This window comes from Salmo salar, chromosome 16 (assembly GCF_965601325.2).
Source record: "Salmo salar chromosome 16, fSalSal1, whole genome shotgun sequence".
NCBI classification, from domain to species: Eukaryota; Metazoa; Chordata; class Actinopteri; order Salmoniformes; family Salmonidae; genus Salmo; species Salmo salar.
The window spans coordinates 6,282,337-6,299,957 of NC_138306.1; positions in this window are offsets into that span (position 1 = coordinate 6,282,337).

Sequence of the window (17,621 nt, forward strand, 5' to 3'; positions counted from 1 at the left end):
TACCATCTGTAACACGGAGGGGTCTCAAATGGCACCCTTTTCCCTATAAAGTATATACAGTACCCTATTCTCTATGTTCCTTGGTCAAAAGTAGTGCACTTTATAGGGAATAAGGTACCATTTGAGACACACACAGTGTGTGTCCCATTAGGTTACTGTGCCGGGTTTCTTGTGCCGTAAGTCTAGATAGAGAGAGCTGCAGTAGGAACGCCTCACATGGCATAGTCTTAATGCACTGCCTAATTTAGATGGATGTGGTTTAATGACTTGCGTACATCGGATAGCTCTAAACTTGGGGCACAGGGCAGTAATGATATGCAGAATTAGAAAGAGAGAGGAGACCGTACCGCACTAATAAGGGTGCTATGTCCAAAGGTCACATTTAAAGCCCATATTTGTATTTCATGTGATTTCTGTAGCTGAGTCACTGACTATTCTCCTCTCTCTGTTAATGGGGGAATGGAGGTAATTGTGAGCGCTAATGGAGGTTCACTCTCCTGCTAGCTAGTTAGTGGTCCAGTGCACTTAATGGGCCAAAAGGAAAGGAAATGAGGGTGTACTTAGCTGAAAAGGTGTAGAGCCTCAGTAGAGACACTGTTACTAGAAATCATTGGTTTTAAAGCCACAATCTGCATTTTCTTTCACACTTTTTTTGCAATAAAGTTGAGGAAAGGGGCTGTAATTATTGCAGATTGTACCTAAGAGTTGCGTTTACACCCCCCAGCCCAACAAATGTTATATATGACGAAATCCATACTGCTGTTTGGAATTATGATCATGCCTATGTTTTTCCTGTTATGCAGCCCATGCATTCCTTACACTCTGAATATTTTGAGCACATCATGGGCTTTACGGATTAATTGAATTCATCCCCTCTGGTTGAATTGGCCTATTCTTGTTGATGCTATCTCCCCAATTCCCCGCTAGTTAACGATGCACTAACATTAGGCACATGCTGCCGACCTGTTCCATCTTCCTATTTGCTCTCTCCATCTCTCCCACTCTGTCCATCACTTTCACTCTCTCGCTCTTTCTCTTTCTCGTTATCTCTCGTTCTCTCATTCTCTCTTTCTTTCTCTCTCTCGTTCGCTCTCTCTCGATCCGGCTCTCTCTCTCTCTCTCTCTCTCTCTCCTGTTCTGTTTTTCTCTCTCGCTCTTCCTCTCTCTGTCTGTCTGTCTGTCTGTCTGTCTGTCTGTCTGTCTGTCTGTCTGTCTGTCTGTCTGTCTGTCTGTCTGTCTGTCTGTCTGTCTGTCTGTCTGTCTGTCTGTCTGTCTGTCTGTCTGTCTATCAATATATATATATATATATATATATATATATATATATATATATATATATATATATATATCTTTCTTCCTCTCTCTTTCTTTCTCTCTCTCTCTCTCTCTCTCTCTCTCTCACTCACTTCCTTGCTCTATCTCTCTCTCTCTCTCTCTCTTCTTCTCTCTCTTCCCTCTACAATTCCCGATGGACAATATCTCTACAGCAGGCTCTACTCAGACATCTACTATAAAATAGGATTCATTTAAATAGACAACCTGCAGAAAAATGGCGGCCCCCAAAACATACTCGCTACCTCAATACCTGCCTGTACAGTATGTGCTCTGACAGATTGGCCAGAAGAGCATGTATGTCATTGGGCCTCAAGTACCACAAGAGATATAAGTGTGTCACATTTGCCGATCGTTAAGATCCCCGGGTCCAGGAAATAGCCCTCAGTCAGGCATTTATCTCAGGCTGCAGACCCACTGTACACCCTTCGCCATTGGAAAGTCTTTGTTCGCCTCTCGGTGCTGCTGATGGAATCCATCCATTCATCCATTCCTTTTCCTTCCGTGTCGTCTGGAATCAATGGAGAGATAAGAAAGAATGGTTCTGCCATCCCTCTCCGTTCTCCAACCTCATCGTCCTCCATCTTGGAATAACCATCAAGAGAAAGTCTGGGTCAAAAACAGCACCCTATTCCCTTTGTAGAAGTGACTATATAATAATGAATCGGTGCCATTTGGGACATTGACAGAGAGAAGAAAGAGAAATCACCAAGCATCACCTTGCCGTGTTAGTGGACACATTATCTTTAAATAAAACAGTTCCCCTACTCAGTCTACTCATTAAAGGACCACTTGTCAAACTCGTACCACTTCACTTCCGGACCCATCAAATCATCTCCTCCTCTACCACTCTTCTAAACCTGTCTCCAATTAACTCTGATATCAGTACTCAGGGTCTCATCCTGCTGCCTGACTGAGGTGAGCATGATTATGCCATTATACTGCATTCCGCCATACATCCGCTGCCTGAAAAGGACAACAAGGTCTTAAATATTCATTTACCCAGCACCTAACTGGTATTAGATGTGCGTGTGACAACTGCAATTCATTAACATACAGTAACTGACATGAGACTTATGGTATTTTGAGATGCGATGCTATTATGTCTACGTCCTCTGGGAAATAACACTTCTCCTCTGCCATGGAAATGTCATTGCCTTATTTATATGGATGCAGAGAAGGTCTGACATAGGTCTGACACAAATTCCCTAGGAATAGTTCCGGTGGTTTTGAAGCAAAGGCAAATGGAAGTCTCGTCATCTTCTAGAATATCTGCTGTTGACCTGACATGACCTCCCTAAGGTTGTGACCTGCACAGCAAACCTTCTGGGTCACAACTTCGTGCGGGTCACAATGCATCATGCAAGTAACATGGCAACGTGATGTGATACTAAAGGCCAGCACGAGTGGGAGAATCACATCACATCAAATCTAATCAAGTGGGAGTGGGAGAATCAATGTATCCGGATATGCAATGCGTTCAGGCCCAGCACCGACGTGAGATGTAACCCAGACGCGCATGTATTGTCGACGCGTACGCACACACACACGCGCACACAGTAGTGTGGCCTAAATGATATCTTTTCTCTATGCAGATAGGTGGCAGTATAGCATATCCACTGTCCACCTATTCCAGTCCCCTATCTCCTCTGAGTGGGTGGGTTGGATCAGAGGCTGTATTATCATTAGATGTGGATTTGATTGCGGTGGATTGTCATAGAGGAGACCTATCTGGGAGATAACAGGAGCGCGTGCGCAGTGTGTGTGTGTATGTGTGTGCGTGTGATGTCGGTCTGTGGGTGGTGTGGGTGGATGGGTTGGGAAGGTCAGGCGATATGGAGTTGATTGCTTTGGATTGGTTGCCATGGTATGGTGGGAAGGACACTGCATGGAGACAACATGTGGTAATATGCAGTTTGTTTTCCTCATGCTATGGTACTGTGTATGGATGTATGAATGGATGGTTGGTTGGTTTGGAGCTCAAGGTGTGAGTTAGATTAGGATGCACTGGGTTGCCATGATGGAAACCCATATGCTACAGTATGTATGGCACTCCAGTCCTAATGTGATGGCACTGTTATGTTATCACTCTATCTCTCACGCTATCTCTCTCTCTCACCTCTCTCTCTCTCACCTATCTATCTATCTATCTATCTATCTATCTATCTATCTATCTATCTATCTATCTATCTATCTATCTATCTATCTATCTATCTATCTATCTATCTATCTATCTATCTATCTATCTATCTATCTATCTATCTATCTATCTATCTATCTATCTATCTATCTATCTATCTATCTATCTATCTATCTATCTATCTATCTATCTCTCTCTCTCTCTCTCTCTCTCTCTCTCTCTATCTCTCTCACCTATCTCTCTCTCTCTCTCACCTATATCTCTCTCTCTCTCACCTATATCTCTCTCTCTCTCACCTATATCTCTCTCTCTCTCATCTATATCTCTCTCTCTCACCTATATCTCTCTCTCACCTATATCTCTCTCTCTCGCTCTCTCTCACCTATATATCTATCTCTCTTCCTATATCAGTTCAATTTCAGGGTCTTTATTGTCATAGGAACCATATGTTTACATTGCCATAGCAAGTGAAATAGATGATACACAAAAGTAAAATAAACAATAAACATTTACAGTGAACATTACACTCACAAAAGTTCCAAAATAATATGATGTCTATATATAGTGTTGTAATGATGTGCAAATAGTTATATCTCTCCCTCCCCCCTCTGTGTTTACCTGTGGAGTACTTTCTCTCTGATTGTATCCCCTCCCGTTGGATGAGTGGGTTGATTACCCTGCCGTATCCCCTGCCATTCACTGTCTCCTGGGAAGAGGGTCAGAGGGGTTGGCAGAAAGAGAGAACGAGAGAGAACGAGAGAGAGATGGAGAAACAGTAAGAGATAGAGAGAGAGAGAGAGAGAGAGAGGATCAGAAGGGTTGGCACTGAGACGTCCCCTCTCTCCATGTCACTGTGGCCCTTAATCAGACAGGAGCAGGATCACACTGTGGCTGGGTCTCCCTCCTCCTTGTCCAGGATAGCTAACCGTACGGACCCCACTCTCACTCATTACTGCAGAACCACCCAGGAGAGGAATCAAATGGGTTAGTGCAGGGAGGAGGGAGAGTGAGAGTGAGAGAAGGAGAGAGAGGGAGACAGACAAACACAGAGGGAAAGAGAAAAACAAGAAGAGGCATCAAGACTAAGGATGCGCGACAGAGAAAGACCATGAGAGACTGAGGGAAACTGCGAGAATTGGAGAAAAATAGAAAGGCAGATGGTAGAATGAAAATGTGAGAGTAAGGCTAGGAAAAATCTGAATATTTCATACATCTCTTGAATAATATCACATTGTATTGATGTCCACTGTGAGAATACGTACAGGCAACACACAATCTAAATTCAGCTGATTGCACTTCCCATCTCCACCAACGTCCCTGCCCCCGCTGGCATATGATAATTAAGTGATATCCCAGATAGATATATTACTGATGACATCAAACGCTGGGGCTTCATTTCCCCCATGTACAGTATGCATGAGCGGTGTCCGTTTGATTTCCTCTCTCTCTCCCTCTCTCTCTTTCTTTCTTTCTCTCTCTGATTACCTTCCTCCTTTCCTCTCCTGACTGACTGACAAATAATCCTATCACAGTGGTTAGCCATAAAGCCCTTTATTAGCCAGCGGTGGGAGTAGCAGATAGCATTAGCATAAAAACAGGGCATCTTCATATCTCTCCTTGCAGTTAATTGATGTTAAACAGAGGTGATGTTGCTGCTAGACAGGGCCACAGAATTAAATAGATGAATTAATGAATCAATATATATGTATCTCTATAGACAGGGGGCTGGGCTGGGCTGTTGAGTAGGTGGAGTGGTCTTTGTTAATCTAGATTCTAGAACACCTTCAAGCTTCGTAGCCTTTCCTGCAGCCAAAGGACAAATCTCCCTCTAGTGGCTTCATGGGTGGAATGTTATTTTTCCTAATTTCCTAATTAATAAACATTATTTCAAGGAACTGGCTGAAGATCCGATGTTTCTATGTCAAACAGTTTTGTTATATTTCAGTCTTCAGTGATGTATATTAAGTGTAATATTGGGATGCAATCAAAAAATGTAATACATTTCAACTCTATATCTGACATGGTACAGGTGTCTTCTTTTATTCCATAACCATGTGTGTGAGGTGTATCCTTTTGTTTCAAAGTAGATTTGTTTACGACTAGCAGTCAATTACAGACAGAGATGGTCTGGGTGGTAGGGCTACTAACCCAGTGCCATGGATCTGAGCATACAGTACAACCCGCCCTTTTTATGGATGGAAATAATGTAAGCTACTGTATACACTCTCTGCTTGGGTATAGGATACTTTGTATTCTGTCTGCTGTTGGGTGTCTGTTCCGCAATGCGTCAGCTCTCTGTACTTTTACTCACATCTTAAAGACTCTTTCAATGTTTGTTCTATGGCTTCACCAACTGACTGGGGTCAAAGCCCACTTATTCAGGTATGGCTTTCCTAGTTTAGTGTATCCACACACACAGCTCATTCAGGGTTGTTGATGCGTGTTTGATGTACATAATACGGTTGATAAACCACAAGAGGCATGTTTTATCACTGTGGAGGAGATCTGCAGGTCAGCAGGCTTATGTGTAAATAGACCTAATGGTGCACAAAATCAACATAAAGCAGGGACTATGCAGTATGCAGTATGCAGAATGCTTGGTTCATCCTATAGATAGCTGTTAATTGATGTTTAAAGGGCTTTGTGAATGAGATACATGCAGTAAATCAGGTGATATAATCAGGGACATTGCCATGGTCTGTTTTGAAATTATAAATATCCCTCATGTCACCCCAGCTGTCATACACACACACACACACACACACACACACACACACACACACACACACACACACACACACACACACACACACACACACACACACACACACACACACACACACACACACACACACACACACACACACACACACACGTTTGTTTTACAATTCTTGTGTGGACCAAACAATTGATTCCCATTCAAGATCCTATTTTCCCTAACCCCTAAGCCTAAAATAGCCTTTTTCCTTGTGGGGACCAGCAAAATGTCCCCACAATTTTCCTTCTTTACTATCCTTGTGAGGACTTCTGGTCCCCACAAGAATAGCACAACCAAACACACTCACACACACACACCGGGTGTGGTGACCTTCCCATAGTCCTATAGCAGCTCCAGGAAGATGTGATACATGGACGAGAACTTTCTGTAAAAAGAAAAGCCATATTGATTCATGAACCAATAAATACAGACACAAACGTTTTCTGCTCACCTCCGCCTTCCCCCATCCTCTCCTCTCTCCTTCCTTCTCTATGGAAGTGTTCCTGTTTTGTATTTTTGTTCCTCCCCCCTCCACTGTGTAAAATCTTGCAGCGCCAACAAAGTCAATGTCCTTATCAGGGTACCGGTCCCGGTGCCAGGTTTGATGGGAGAAACAAAGGGGGTCAGCGGGAAGGTGGGGGAGGGAAGGAGGGAGGGAGGTAGGAAATAGGGAGGAAGTGAGGTAGCGTGAGTAGGAAGCGAGCAGAGAGAGAGAAAGAGAGAGAAAGAGGTAGCGGGGTAGCAAGAATAGAGAAGGTAGCAGGGTAGCGAGAATAGAGAGAGAGCAGAGAGAGAGAGCAGCTGTGAACGATCTGAGAGACAAGGCCAGAAGGACCTTCTACGCCATGAAAAGGAACATAAAATTCGACATACCAATTAGGATCAGGCAGAAAATAATTGAGTCAGTTATGGAACCCTTTATGGTTGTGATGTCTGGGGTCCGCTCACCAACCAAGAATTCACAAAATGGCACAAACAGTAAATTGAGACTGCATACAGAATTCCGCAAAAAAAAAAATCCTCTGTGTACAACGTAAAACACCAAATAATGCATGCAGAGCAGAATTAGACCGATACTCGTTAGATATCAAAATCCAGAAAAGAGCCGTTAAATTCTACAACCACCTAAAAGGAAACGATTCCCAAACCGTCCATAACAAAGCCATCACCTACAGAGAAGATGAACCTGGAGAAGAGTCCCCTAAGCAAGCTGGTCCTGGGGCTCTTGTTCACGAACACAAACACACCCCACAGAGCCCCAGGACAGCAAAACAATTAGACCACACTATATCATGAGAAAACAAAAAGATATTTACTTGACACATTGGAAAGAATTAACAAAAAAACAGAGCAAACTAGAACGCTATTTGGCCCGGAATAGAGAGTAGACAGTGGCAGAATACCTGACCAATGTGACTGACCCAAACTTAAGGAAAGCTTTGATTATGTACAGACTCAGTGAGCATAGCCTTGCTATTGAGAGAGGCCGCCGTAGACATTAAATCTGTGTCTCAAGAGAAGACAGGCTATGTGCACACTGCCCACAAAATGAGGTTGAAACTGAGTCGCTCTTCCGTGCCTCATGCCAAATGTATGACCATATCAGAGACACATATTACACAGACCCACAAAGAATTCGAAAAAACAAATCCAATTTGGATAAACTCACATATCTATTGGGTGAAATACCACAGTGTGCCATCACAGCAGCAAGATTTGTGACCTGTTACCACAAGAAAAGGTCAACCAGTGAAGAACAAACACCATTGTAAATACAACCCATATTTATGTTTATTTATTTTCTCTTTTGTACTTTAACTATTTGCACATCGTTACAACACTGCACATAGCCATAATAGGACATTTGAAATGTCTCTATTCCTTTGGAACCTGAGTGAGTATAATGTTTACTGTTCATTTTCTATTGTTTTCTTCACTTTTGTTCTAATTCACTTGCTTTGGCAATGCAAACATGTTTCCCATGCCAATAAAGCCCTTTGAATTGAATTGAATTGAAAGAGAGTAGAGAGGGAAAGGGAGAGACAGAGAGGGAGAGAGAGAGAGAGAGAGAGAGAGGAGAGAGAGAGAGAGAGAGAGAGAGCGGGAGGCAGGGTAGGCAGGGGGTGAAAGCACCCAACCCGGTTCCTTATCAGCACATTAAACCATCAGCCGCCCGCTGCCAATCAGGCACCCGTAAAGTCAATGGCCCTAGCCTTGTGCTCTGGAGATAACCAGGCGACCTGCTAAAGGCCCCCTCCACCACACACACACACACACACACACACACACACACACACACACACACACACACACACACACACACACACACACACACACACACACACACACACACACACACACACACACACACACACACAGCACACTCAAGGTATGTAAGTATCAAATACAACCATCCTGGAATGTAGTTATTTTCTCCTTGTGCCGTTTTTGAAGCTCCGCCTGCTTCCTTGTAACAGATGGGAGAGAGGAGAACGAGAGGAGATATGGGTTGATAATAACCTTGACACTATGACTATAGTGTAGGCTGTAGTGCTTAATATTGGTTTTGCTTGGTTCCCTGTGCTGTGTTGTTTATCCTTACTGTGCGGAGATCCCTTGAGAGGGTAAGCGTCCTTTTCGTGATAGTAGCCAGCTAGCACAAAAATAATGCCTCTACAGTTCTGTATAATAGGCTCAAATTTGAACTCTTTGCTGTGCATCTTCATGAGCAAGAACATTTTGTGCCCAAATGACCCAATACCCATACTTACTGTATAATACCTCCAGCTAGTGGAGCCTTCAGCAAAAGCAGTGTGAGAGCACAAAAAAATAATAATAACGCACAAATTGTTCCTGTTTATTATGAGAACCCAGAATCTAAACCAACTCTGACTACTAGCATCCAATCCTTCTCTAAATTGCCTGGCAGGCAGAGTAGGTGAGAGATTTAATAAAACTTTGGCCCCTGGATATAAGATATTCATTTCTAGCATTGCTATTTCCCATCGTAATGGAATAAGCCCTCCACATGTCATACATCAGAATTGACATGTCATGGTGGCCTTTGAACCTCCACTAACAGGCTAGGATATGTGTTATGTATAGTACCTGTCACATTGATTATCAGGGGGTACTAGAGCATGTGTGCTTGTGTGTGTGTGTGTGTGTGTGTGTGTCACCCAATGCTCATTGACAGTTTAAATAAGGGGCCTCCCTTCTGTCATGATCACAGTGCTGTAGTGTCCTTATGCTGCCCCCCCCCCCCCCCCCCCATCCACATACAAGGTGGATAGGAGGAGATGAAACGTGTGTCTTAAGTGTGTGCTCCACCAACCTTGATGTGTCCATGTGCTTCAGAACTCATTCTGGAACATAAGTGTGATAGACCTGACGTGTACTACAGTGTATTCTTCCTATTGATTTACCTGACGTTTATCTGGATGGGGAGGGTTTAAGAAAAGTGTATGTGTGTGTATAAAGCATTGATCTTTTTGTCGTAATAAGAGGAGATAGAACATGTTGTTGTAGGTCACCTGTTTAGCTCTCACTGACTGCAGCTGATGTGATGAATTATACAACGGGTGGGTCTAATCCTGAATGCTGATTGGTTAAAACCGCATTCCAGCCGGTGTCTATTCCACAAGTTACCTCCGGCTAAATCTATGACGTTAAAATGCCTATTTACTCTGTTCCATCTGACTGCGCAATCCACTGTCTCATCAGCCCAGCCAGGAAATTTATAAACTTGATCTCCACTATAAGGATTATCTAGACATTATCTCACATTTCTTTTAGACTAACATTTAGTTTTCAACAGCGGAGATTTGTATAAACCTTGCTGACTGTCTCTCCGAAACAATATTAAAATTTGATCTTCAGCTGTCCCATAATAATGAACGTGCTGGGAGTCTGGACGAGACAGACAGGCTGGCAGCGATTCTCCACCAGCCGAAATCATGAATCAGCTGGCATCCTTTTTATGGATATATACTGTACAAAGAATGTCCATTGAAAAAAGGTAAAATGAAACAAAGCGCAGCTAGTTTGCAGTCTTTTCAGCTTCAGTTTGAAGTGATTGTGTTAGCGGTGTTGTTGGCTAGTGCCACTGAACAACAGTGTCCTGACGAGAGGGAACATTTTCTATGCCAGGCGAAATTGCGTATCATTAGCTCATTGTTACGGATGTATCCAAATAAATGTCACTAGTAAACAGCTTAAACAAATGCAAATGCAGCTAATTTGCTGTTATTCTGGCTGTACTTTTTGACATGACTGTAAGTTAGCCGTAGTTGGCTAGCTAGCAAGCAAGGGACAAGAACGTTGCCAGCCAGTATAGCAATGGAACATTTAGAACGAATGACTGGGTTGCGTCCATAGATACAGAACAAAAAGACTTAACGACTGGGTCGCGTCCATAGATACAGAACAAAAAGACTTAACAACTGGGTTGCGTCCATAGATACAGAACAAAAAGACTTAACGACTGGGTCACGTCTCTGGCAACCGAACCAATAGAACAAATGACCAGCCGGCTTGGTTAGCAATCCTAGATTTAGGTTGGGACTATATCTTGTGGAAGGATGAAATAGTATGAATAAATTCATCAAAATAATGTTTTTAATGAAAATATGTCAATCATTATTTGAATATGTTGGCAACCCGTTGTATAAAAGTGATAATTCCCTCGAAGCTGGTGTTTGGAGGATATATTGGCAAGGTTTTCCAGCCCTCGACTTAATCTCGGGCCTAACAACACCAGTGCCAATATATCCTCCAAACACCGGCTTCGAGGGCATTATCACTTACATTTTAGATTTTTTTTAATTTAACCTTTATTTAACTAGGCAAGTCAGTTAAGAACAAATTCTTATTTACAATGACAGCCTACCGGGGAACTGTGGGTTAACTGCCTTGTTCAGGGGCAGAACGACAGATTTTTACCATGTCAACTCGGGGATTCACTCCAGCAACCTTTCGGTTACTGGCCCAACAGTCTAACCACTAGGCTACCTGCCGCCCCAAATGTATGCTGTGTTGAAAATGTTTGCTGAAATGGTCTTCTCTTTACACTGATGTCGTTTTAGTCTGGTGATACTTTCTATAACGAATCATTACACTTTAAAACAATGGTCACCAACCGGCATTCCTAGTAAAGCGCCAAACATTTCTATAAAAAGACAACGATAAAGCCTTGCGTTCCTAACTTTTGTATTAGTTTCAGGCTGTTGGCGGTAGTTGCATCTGATTCAGCTTCCCTGCGCGCTGGGTAGGTGAAGTGTTCCTATTTTGAACCATTTCTTGTGTCTGAAGATACAAACTCTGCCTTCCCGACGGGCCTGGAGAGCAAATCAAGTACACTATAGGCTTACCGCTAGCCAATCGGATGGTTCAGATTACCGTGTCTGCAGTACCGTAGCAGGCGTAAAAGAAAGCTATAGCAACGTTGATACTGTGATATTTCAAAACGTTTAAAACAATGACTAGAGAGAGACTGTCAACCAATACAGCAAAGAGCTGCTGTTTTTATGAGTGAGTTCATGTTTATGTTCTTACTCAGCTCTGTCAACACTTTTTATTCAACACTTTTATAAGCCATAAAATGTGCTTTCTTCCTACTTTCCACTCAGCACTACAACAAGCACTGCAGCAGGAAATAATGATTAGGAAAATGTATCTATAGGCTTGCGTTGTTGTTATTATTAGCAGCTTGGGTCTTTTTTAATATCGAGGAATATTTCAATTTCTCTGTTCAAAGGAGTAACAACATGAATTTGTGAATGAGAAGAAATAATGAGGTGCAACTCGAGTTTCTCCATCATCTGGAAGACTGTGTCCCATCCCTTTTTTATTGAAATGTATGATCCCTCAGCTAATACAACAACTGATCTATTACCGGTGTGATCATATAGGCTACCTCAAATGGTCCGAACAACAATACATTGGCAGGGAAATTCAAGTAAAGACACAATGCATTGATAAGGTATTGGGCCTATAGCCTACTGCACAAACCTCATTGCTACAGAACTGTTTTTAATAGGTTAATGTTGCATAAGCTTACATTTTTTTAAGTCTGAGCGGTAGATCTCGGTTTGCATTTTGACTCAGAAAGTGGTCTTGACTCAGAAAAGGTTGGTGACCACTGCTTTAAACATAGACTTAGAGCTGATAAAATTCAAGTCAAAATGTAAATCTTGTTCTTCTATGATATCACTTGATATTATCTCTAACTAGGTCCCTGTCACATTCCATGATTTTGGTACTACTTTCAGGGCTTAAAGAGCTACTGCCCCTAAAAAAACAACTTCTCATTTAGAAAACAGCCTATGGGGCATCGATATGAGTCAGAAACATTTATTCTTCTGTCTAATTTGACTACAAAGTATAAGTAGGATAATTTTTGTCATGAAGTCAGTTTCATCCAAAACAGAGTTTTGTGAGACTCGTGGTCGTGACTGCATCACAAGGTATATTAAGTTTGAGTTTGTTTTAATCCTGCCCACATGCCCACAGCTGACGGCACACAAGTAACCATCAATTCGGAGTGCAGCTGCACGCGACCCGGTCGTAATGCCCATGGTAAATTTCGACTTTGAATATCCCTATGGGGATAGTTTAGGACCGTCTGTAAATTACACAATGTACATGCGACAATATGTTAAAATTCCAATAGCCTCCAAACCTCAAACCAACTATAACTTGTGGAAATGAATATACAAATATTAAAAGCATTTAATGAGAAAACCAAAAGGTTTGCAACATGAAAATATTGTCTAATTTATATTGTGTAATACTTTATTGACGATGATAGGCTATCCAAAGTCAAAGCAATTTTGTCACGGTCGCACACCAGCCAGCTGAAGCTAATTGGTGAAATAATTGGGCTAACTCTTCCCACCTGCGAACACACACAAGAGACACCCACATCAAACCACACCGCAAAACCAACTCACGTTTGAATTCAGTAATGGCTGCTAGCATTTCTTAATGAACCAAATCTAAAATGAGGACAAATCAGAAAGTTCAGCCAGCCTTTAACTGAGAAACAGCAACAGGAAGTGAAGGAAAGGAAGGCAGCACCAGTGTATCAAATCACATTTTGCCTGCGTGTGAGAAATGAGATGTGCTATCTTTTTGAATCACATTTCAGCATAAAGGGATCTCTAATCCGTCCTCCCTCGCCACCCAAAAGCAGATAATGAATTTGCTTATCCTTTAAGATACTGATGTGACCTGTTTCCTTCCAATAGAAAAACATCCCATTTTTTTTTCTTTGTGTCCTTCCCACGCAATAATCTTGTCTGTAATTGATGCATTTAGTCTGTTTTTGTTGAAACTCCCACTGTTTATGTTGAAAGTTGAAGGTAGTGTTTGTGTACCAAATGGCACCCTTATTCCCTATGTAGTGCACTACTTTTGACTGGTCAAAGGCAGTGCACTATATAGGAAATAGGGTGCCATTTGGGATGCAATCAGTATTATCGGGAGATGACATGAGATGATGAAGGGCCCTGTTCAGATGAGTGAGTTCAGCTGTATTCACAGCCTGCCAGGGTGGGCCGAGTCCTGTGTAGGTGTGTGTGTGTGTGTGTGTGTGTGTGTGTGTGTGTGTGTGTGTGTGTGTGTGTGTGTGTGTGTGTGTGTGTGTGTGTGTGTGTGTGTGTGTGTGTGTGTGTGTGTGTGTGTGTGTGTGAGCTTGCGTGTGTGTGTGTGAGCTTGCGTGCGTGTGTGAGGCTGTACCCAGCCTTAATTCCCATTAGGTCTCATTGAACAGTTAGCTCCATGATGGATGGTGTATTAATGCATTGCGTGAGCCCCTTTTCTTTTGTCACTTTGCATTACCCGAATTAGGCTTTACAAATATCCCCACCCATCCACCCACCCACCCACTAGTCATTTACCACTGGGCCAATAGGGGGTTAGGCAGATACGCCTGGCTAAAAGCATTTATTTGAGTGTGTGTGTGTGTGTGTGTGTGTGTGTGTGTGTGTGTGTGTGTGTGTGTGTGTGTGTGTGTGTGTGTGTGTGTGTGTGTGTGTCTGTGTGTGTGTTGCTGGAGGTTAAAATAGGGGGTTTATTCACAGGAAGCTACATGACATCACTGCTACTGGACTTTGTCATCGGCTTTCCTTAATGACAAATTGGCTTACCATTACCCTTCCTTTCTCTCTCTCTTGTTCTTTCTCTCTCTCTCTCTCTCTGTCTTCTCTTTCTTATTGTTCTTTTCTGAAGGTCTGTTGAATCAATGTATCTAATGATTCCTTCTGTGGCACATCTGGAGTGTGTGGGTGTTAGTCTGCCTAACCCTGGGTCTGGGTGTGTAGGCACACACACACACACACACACACACACACTAGGTCACCGTCATTAGACCTTCACAGGCATCTGCTGCTGGCGGAGAAGTGATGTGATCCTTCACCTTCTACATGACAGGCGCCCATTTAGCAGTACATTTATGCCACCCATGCCCTTTATCAGTGCGTGCTGGGAATGGAAGGGAGATGGAGAGAGGGTGTCTCGCGGCCTCCTTCCTTTGATTTGTGTCACTGCTTTTTACTCACCCAGACATGTTAATGACACGTTGTGCTTTTCAAATGACCTGATGGATGGCAGAATGATGCAGATCGTATGTGTACATTGCATTACATTAGAATACATTTGGCTAAGGTTCCCTGCTCTATCAACAATGAGCAACAATGAGCCAGCTGAATATTCTAGATTAATCCAATACCCAGTTGATGCTGATATCTGACTGCAGTTAATCCTCTCAGATCGTCCTTCTGGCTTATTGTATATGCTCCTGGGCCTTTCCTTCTAATGGAAGGTGTCCCATTGCTGGTAGTTGGTGGTTAGAGGTAATGTCACGGTCGTCGTAAGGAGTGGACCAAAATGCAGCAGGTATATTAATCATCTTCTTTACTTTATTAAAGAGAAGACACTTAAACAAAACAAACGATGAAAACAGTCCAGTAAGGTGCACAGACTATACTAGGAACAACCACCCACAAACACAAGTGAAAAACGAACACACTTAAATATGGCCTCCAATTAGAGACAACGACAACCAGCTGGAGGTCATTGACAAAACTAACATAGAAATAGAAAAGCTAGATAAACACATAGAAATCGAAAATATAGAACATAAACCAAAAACCCTGAAACACACAAAACAAACATCCCCTGCCACGCCCTGACCAAAATACAATAACAAATAACCCCTTTTACTGGTCAGGACGTGACAGGTAAGAAGTGAGAGATCAGAGAGGCTGTGACCCCAGAAATGTGGGGGAATGTCCTCAGAGAGGTTAGGGGTCAGGGGTCAGTGCCTGGAGGGTTTCTGATCCATCATAAGACCTCTGGATTTGTCCCACCTGGGTTATCGAGCCACTCAGCAAATGAAAGGATGCATATAGGACAGATGACCAGATGACATCCAGTTATCCATATAGAGAGAGACCGTTGTCCGCTGTTTTATTGTGTTTCTTTGGAAATGTCTGGGTTTCATCATCATTCAGCGATGGGCTGTAATGATGGGACAGAATTGCGGAGAAGATTGCATTATGTGAACAAAAACTATAGATCATTGCAGCTAGGTGGTGAAAAGTATCTGTGGATCCTTAGAGAGGATACTAGCTGACCTCTAACCTCTCCAGATGACCCTTGGCAGGCTGTTACCATAATGATACACACCATTTACCTACAACCCATCCACACAAGCATAAAAAAAAAGAATGATTCAATGATTGGTAATGTCAACTGTCTCGCGTCAGGATTTAAGTGTGAAATTCTTCACCAGACGAGGAGTGAAATGAGTTCAACACACACACACACACACACACACACACACACACACACACACACACACACACACACACACACACACACACACACACACCTGCTGACGACGAGACATCTTTACCTGCTATCTGTGGTGCGTAAAGTGGGGATTCAGAACAGATAGAGGACGTGACCATCGCTGCAACCCAAAGCTACCATTACCTGACACCCAGATAAATGAAGCTATCTGAGGGTATTATCAGAGCCAGCTGTGAGGGCTGGAGTACTGTATGCATTATACATGGGATGGGACAGTGTCAGGGAGGTGAGGGAAGCTCACGTTCACTACGCACTTGCACTCACTCACTCTCTCTCTCTCACACACACACACACACACACACACACACACACACACACACACACACACACACACACGTGCATGCACACACACATCTAAACACATTTATGAGTAAACAACAGTTAGGGTTTGTTTATAGTCTGTTTGACAGGTGTTCATTTTCAGCTTCTATGTATTAAGCACAAATTATCCTTTGTATGTTAATGCATTATGCATTGTTCTTCATAGTTAACTGTAGTCTTTTAATATGTTCATATAAAAGCTTTGCTCATATGAAAGCCTTTTCCTATTGTAACATAATGTTTATTTCACTATGAAACAGAACACATTTCAGAGGTGGTGCTGTTTTAGTCTGCCAGTTATTTTATTTTTTTAGATAACAGCGTTTCTAGAACGTGTTAGAAATTGACACATTCTGCTCTTCAACTCCCCAGTCTGAGTGGCTCACTTTGAGAGCTCTCAACCTACAGTCCTGTTATAAACTATGGCGTGGAAACCTTGCAAGAGTGATATTCAAATCAGAACCTCTCTGAATGTTGTGTTTAAATTAAGACTAGAGTTATTGAGAGACATTGTAACTCTCTCACTTAAGGTGCTAGCCATTCAAATTCATGTAGATAGTGGCCAGGTTATCAGATAATGTATACGTTTATTCATGATTATGAACAGTCACTCCTCACAGGTTTATTAATGAGAGAGTATTCATTTGCTATTGCAATAGTGCGCCATCCACTTTAGATTCTGTACTTCACAGGTATTGTCACGTCTACCCCTGCTCCACCTCTCTGGCGCTCGTTGTCGCCAGTTTATTCATTATTACGCACACCTGCCACCATCGTTACGCGCACCTGCGCTTCATGAGACTCACCTGGACTCCATCACCTTCCTGATGACCTCCCCTATCTGTCACTCCCTTTGGTTCTTTCCCCAGACGTTATTGTTTCTGTTTATACCTTTCATGTCTGTTACTCTACTAGTGGTTCTTGTTTTGTTCCATGTTCGTTTATTTATTAAATTCACTCCCTGTACTTGGTTCCCGATTATTAGCGTACACGTTATAGGTATGTACTATATGCACTGAATGATTGAAATCATTGTGTTTGTTTTGTGTTGTCGGGGTTTTTGGGGTATTGTGGTATGTTTTGTATTTCTATGTTCGTATTTCTAGTATTTGTATTTCTATGTTAGTTTTGGGAACGACCTCCAATTAGAAGCAGCTGGTTGTCGTTGCTTCTAATTGGAGGCCATATTTATATGGG